The 6446-nt window shown below is 41.6% G+C and overlaps 1 pseudogene; it reads right to left on the bottom strand.

Moving 5' to 3' along the window:
• Positions 1-3419: 3419 nt before the first annotated feature.
• LOC129698498 (U6atac minor spliceosomal RNA) lies at positions 3420-3527 on the bottom strand (annotated as a pseudogene).
• Between the last annotated feature and the right edge of the window lie 2919 nt (positions 3528-6446).

The following is a 6446-nucleotide window of genomic DNA, read 5'->3' as shown; positions in this document are numbered from 1 at the left end:
TCTCGACTTTTTATCTCCTTCCTGTACTCCATCTTGTCTTTGTTCGAACCCAACATTTAAGGAACAGTTGGACAGGTACATGGATAGGACAAGTTTGGAGCGATATGGACCAAGCACAGGCAGGTGGGACTAGTGTAGCTTGGACATGTTGGCCGGTGTGAGCAAGTTGGGCCGAAGGGCCTGTTTCCACACAGTATCATTCTATGACTCTCTATGACTCAATGACTGCAAGTGCTGTTGGAAAATCTGCCAAGAGGGTGAGTTGATGAGACTTCACAGAATACCCTGGAAGTTGTTCTGTCCAGATACTGAAAAGTATAAGATAGATGGAATCTCGTCATGCCCTATTCAGAGTCGCAAAATATACAAATAAATTAATTCCAGATGGAATTGCTCACCTTCCAATCCATGGTCTTAAAATCCTTAACAATTGATGAAGCAACTAGTTCATTTTATTGTTATACTAGGAAATGACAGAAGGCAGCTTTGTTACAATCAGGCTTTGTTACCAGTTTGTAACTTGGATTGTGATGCTGTGCATTTGGATAAAAATAGTAAGATTAAACGAGAACTTACCAGTTTGAAGTTTGATCTTTATTTTATGAGGAGTTACGGTGAGCGATTACGTGAAGAAGCCCAGCCAGTCTGCATGTGCATCAATCTTCAAAGCAGCGGTGTGAAATCACAGATAACAGTAGTCGAAGTAACATATTAAGACTTAGAGAAGACTAGAACTACCGAGTGATCTTTATGAGAGAGGGTAGGGAGCGGTGGGCACGTAATCGCTCATCGTAACTCCTCATAAAATAAAGATCAAACTTCAAACTGGTAAGTTCTCGTTTAATCTTACTATTTTACTTCGGAGTCACTTGAGTGATTCCGTAAAGATTTCAAAGCTCTGTGATTTCATGCCATGAGAAACAAGTCTACACAACCACAACTGCTTCATTGACAGATGAGGGAAACATTCATAATGAATAAATAATAGTAACTCCTCTCATCCGGGAGTAAACTAACCACTGAACCTAAAATGCCCCTGTCTGGCAATCGGTTATTATGAAATGTTCAGAAAATTTGTTCGTTCGACCATCCTGCAATCGCTAGGATGTGGTCCAGTGGAAAGTACATAACTTTTGCTGCTGATGTTGTAGCAGCCCCGGTGGAGTGAGAATTGAAAATATTAGTATCTACTCCTGTATGAGCCAAACCTCATTTTAACCACCTGGAGATGGTCTGAACCAACACCTTTTTATAAAGTTTTTGTAATTAACAAACATTGCTAGTTCAGAGCCTCTAAGGCTCTTTGTGACCTTGACATATTGTTGTATATGTGTGACCATACATAACCGATGGCCCATGGGGCATGCCATGAAAATAGTTTGAGACCTTACGTCTGCTCTGCTTAACTAAACATTAAAATATAATAATATTTGCAGATGTAACCATCCTGTCCAGTCGCAATATGTAGTGACTGAACCCGTTGCACTGAGACCAGCGGCATGAGGATAAATACCTTATGAGAGCCAAGCCAAAGCTAAGGATGTAGCTGGAGCCCCCTGGTGAAATAGTGTTAATACCATGTCAATATCCCATACTGCCCTGTGCTTGTCCTGGGAGAACTTGTGTGAAAGATATCCTTTATAAACTCTGGATCAGAGGATGAACCCCAACAGAGTGAGTCCCGTTTGCTGCAGCAAAGATGATGGGAAGACACGTTTTGCACAGTTAATGATCTCTTAACATAATTTATTGTCAAAGACCCATTTGAAACTAACTCCAAGATGTCAGTTATCTGTACCGTTTTAGATGTAACATTAGCATTCAAACAAAACGCTTCCCATCTCCTGAAGAGAAAATGTAATGCTTATCTTTTTTGATGCTATCCCTGCACTCTGCAGTGAACACAAATATGGATACAATCCGAGCCGAAAGAGCAGTCTACTCAGCATCTATGTCAATAAATTGATTTTATCATGCAGAGGCTGGTTTCCCGAGCCACAGGTTGAACCAGCAACATTTTACGTTTAGAATAACCGTAAAAGGTTGTTTTGTTATTCCTGATAAAGTGGGAAGCATGGCTGCATAGGCCAGTCAGACAGAACAACAACCTAAAGCGGAACCTTGCTGACTTTATTGCAAGACCCGACTGATGAGGCAATATGCAGGGAGACAAAAATAACTTCCTTCTCCTTGAACCGAGAATGTATCTTTCGCCACTGTTATGCCACATATTTTTGCAACCGGTAAATGAGCCTGGAAACAAACTTATCGATATTCAGTGTTTCATTGAGCCATAATTTCATTAAATACTTAATGTTTCACTCCCATTTTGTGTTGTCATTGATTGTACGTGTTGATATTCCAATGTAAAATGAGATTAGGTAATTATTACAGGATATTCTGACTTGATTACACCCATGTGACTAACATATGCCACCACCATAGTGTATCAACTCAACATTGAGCATGCAGATTATGCATATTCGTTCAATAACCCTTTAACCTATCGAATGCACCTAGTGTCTATAGGTAGTTGACACCAATAACGGAATAATTGTTAACTCATGCAAATTTCCTCCGTCTCCGAACTAGAGATGGCATTCATAATTTTCCACCTTAGAGCCCCATCAGTTTATAATATAACTGAAATTTTACTGACCAGACTACTGGGGCAATGCTGAATACTGTTCGCCCACCATAATTACTTTGGTAGCTTCAGCTGGTGATAGCATAATGTCATGGCACTTGAGAGATTACTACTTTGCATGATGTAAGCTTCCCTACTTGCTCAGCTGAATCACAGCTACTATATTGTCAATTACACTTGATGTATAGAAGGCTGCTTTATCACAACAAGATCGTTACAGGCTCTTATTAATTCCAATCTTTTACTCCAGGGCGGAGTCACAGGCTAATTAATAGTTAAAGATAAATCCCAATTATGAACAACTCTAGTTGGTACCACGTTAATTTTCTTAAACATATTTTGAGGCTGAAACTGTTGATTTTAGCAACATACAGCGTTAGAATATCCTCCAGACAAGGCATAACAAATGTTTCTGAGCTCTGAGCAGTCCAAGCATCGGTTTTAGTAATCTGGTAAATAACCTGGGAACTGCAGTTAACCCATTTTGCAATGTTTTTATCATTGCCTTTATCCAGATAAATTTCAAATGTCTCTGGTGATCTCTGTAAAGGGGAGCATCCTAAGGCAATCAGATGCAAAGTTTCCTATTCAGAAACATTTATACTGTATATGTGAGTTAAACGACATTCTGCATCTTTCACAATGAACAGGCCACGCCTGCCAATTCCGTACCTACTCTAGCCACAACTCTGGCCCGAATTCGTAGCCTGTCTTGAAAACCAATCCTGGCCATGAAACACAATTCTGGCCCCAATTCCGTGCTTGGAACCGTAGTATTTTGCAGTTTTTTTACATGGTTAGATGCCACAACCATTTGTGTGTTGTAAGGCCACTAGGGCCCCTTCCATCCTTATCAAGGAATTCTACTTTCATACAGCACATAAACTAAACACTGGTATCATTATCATTTGTACAAAAATTTGATCGTTACAGGCTCTTATTAATTCCAATCTTTTACTCCAGGGCGGAGTCACAGGCTAATTAATAGTTAAAGATAAATCCCAATTATGAACAACTCTAGTTGGTACCACGTTAATTTTCTTAAACATATTTTGAGGCTGAAACTGTTGATTTTAGCAACATACAGCGTTAGAATATCCTCCAGACAAGGCATAACAAATGTTTCTGAGCTCTGAGCAGTCCAAGCATCGGTTTTAGTAATCTGGTAAATAACCTGGGAACTGCAGTTAACCCATTTTGCAAACTAAACACTGGTATCATTATCATTTGTACAAAAAAAAACAAGTGTAAATTTTACCAACTTGTAGATGGTCCGATATTTTTCCCCTGAGACCGACTTGGGCCTCAGCTTAAAGACCTCTGCCCAGCTTTCATGCTGCCACCATCTTCAGTAACGCCAATGGAAGCGTGGGGTGTGTTGTCGCCGCTACGATGAAGCTTTGCTCGTCGTTGGTACCTCGATTGGTCTGACAGCTTTTGCGTCCTCATCCAGGTATTACCTGTTGAATAGGTCTTACCTGAATAGAAGATTTGGCGGCTGGTCTTTAATGTCACCCTTGATAGCGCTGCTCATTTCCGGCACATATCACGAGGGGAACTCTGGACCCTCCCTGGTATCCTGCCACCTCCCTTTGCGAGGACTCTCTTGAATCCATACTCACAGAGAGGGAGATTTGTAGACAGCCCTGAACAGGTGCTGCCGCAGGCTCCTGCCTTGTGGTATGATCATCAGAACAAAACTGACTCCGTGTGCTCACCTCCTCCAAGAGGTAGACATCATGCAGCCCTTCAACAGGTGCTGCTGCCATGGGCCCCCGAGAAGACCCGCGAATATAAAGTTCCTCTTGCTGGAGCATCTTCTCTGAACAGCCCTCAAACAGGTGCTGTCACCACGGACTCCCAAGGAGACCCGGGCTGATAGCTCCCTCCTTTGGAGCGTACCATTGTGGAGCAACCTGTCCATCAGGCACTCCATGTGGGCCAAACGTCCGAAGACGCTACCCAATGAAGGAGGGGAACCATCCTGGCCCGACTTCCCAAGTCCACAGGCCTGACCGACTCACTGTTGGATTCACCTCCTTCCATAGGCACACCATTGGTCTGCGACCCACTGACCGCACCGTCAGCAACTCTGGTGGTGACACCGCTCCTAAACTTATCTCCTCCATGGGAGCCATAGCGGTCTGGAAGCTGCTGACCATACTGGCAGCGACTCTGGTGGTGACACCGCTGCTGGATTCACCCCCTCCATGGGAACTACAGCGGTCACTGCGGTAGTGAACCCGACAGCCTGCCGGTTACCCGCGCTTCCGCGGTGCAGACCGGAGTGTCAATTCCCCATGGCCCATAACCGGTTTCCCGCGGCCTGTCCGGACTTCGCCCTGACATATCCAGCAGGCAACCTCTTATAAAAAGAGATTCCTGAAAGAAACACACAACCTGGTAAAGAATACAAAACTTACCTGCAGCTTTAAACTTACCGCTGGCAGGAGCGGCGCGCCTGCCAGTCCGGTGTTTCACCATGCGAACGACGTAATGACGCACATGCGGACTGGCGGGGCTTCTTCACGGAATCACTCATGTGACTCCGAAGTAAAATGCTGTTTAAGCATTAATAAATTATTTCACTGCAATAAGCAATTCAGGCACAAGAACACATGATCACATATGAAATTTTATTTTCAATAAGATTGGCAGGTTCATTTTGAATTCATTATCACACATTAATATAATCAAGTTCCCTATGCAAGAAAGTTTGAATAACATCCAACTAAATAATGATTTATAGAGGAAGAAATATTTGTTGTCATGTACATGTGTAAAGCCTCTTAACTCTTGACTGATCCACTGGAATATCAATTACCTTAGCTGTGAGAGCAGTCAGCCATATCAACATTCTACAGCTGCATGTCTGTAGAATTTGTTTCCCAATTGCAGGCAAGTTCGACACTAATGTTAACAAAAGTCCATCTACTCAACTATTAGAATGTTTTTTTTTTTTTTTGCTTTGAACTGACAAGGTGACTTTAAACCTTTGCCTGCATAGAGTCCAGTCATTCACACCCCTGTCATTCCCTGAGGCATATAGATATTACAGTTAATTCAGTCAGAGCAATATGTGTAAACGTATCACTGAGACAAAACATAACAACGGCAAGTGTAAAATATTCCTCATGTACATTGTTCATTTTTCAAGCACTCATTCTCATGGATCAATTATGTCAGTGAAGTAAGCTTAGCAGTGCCATTTAAGGAAATACTTCATAATGTTTGACTATTATGCATTGCATAGAGAAATGAAGACCCAATAGGAAGGTTGAACCATCCATGACTAATAACAGAGTTAAGGAAAACCAAGTGATTTTGTTAAGATTAATTGCAGGTCAGAAGAAAAAAATTAGAAACCAGCAAAGGATAACTAAACAGATCATAAAAAGAGAGTAAATGGATGATATGATTAAATAATAAAACAACTACACCTGGAGCACTGCATGCAGTTTTATCTAATTGTTTATGGATCAGCAAAGATTCCTGAGGTTAATTCCTAGGATGAATATAGGGATTTTATCAGGAAAGGCTGAATAGCTTGGGCCTAAATAGCAATTTAGAATAAGAAGTGATCATATTGAAGCAAATAGGGTAGAGATTTCTCTTCATAGAATAATCTAGATCAGGGAACTTATTTTTACTTGGGCCAAATATTCATAGCCAGATGAAAAGACTGAACACCCCTGTTGACCGGAGGTGAGGTGTTGCAGGATCTCACCAAAGTATTAATGACGCTGCGTTCCTTTGAATACAATTCACGCGGCGTCATTAATACTTGTTCAAAACACAA

This window comes from Leucoraja erinacea, chromosome 6 (assembly GCF_028641065.1).
Source record: "Leucoraja erinacea ecotype New England chromosome 6, Leri_hhj_1, whole genome shotgun sequence".
NCBI lineage: Eukaryota > Metazoa > Chordata > Chondrichthyes > Rajiformes > Rajidae > Leucoraja > Leucoraja erinaceus.
This window is presented reverse-complemented; position numbering and strand designations above follow the sequence as displayed.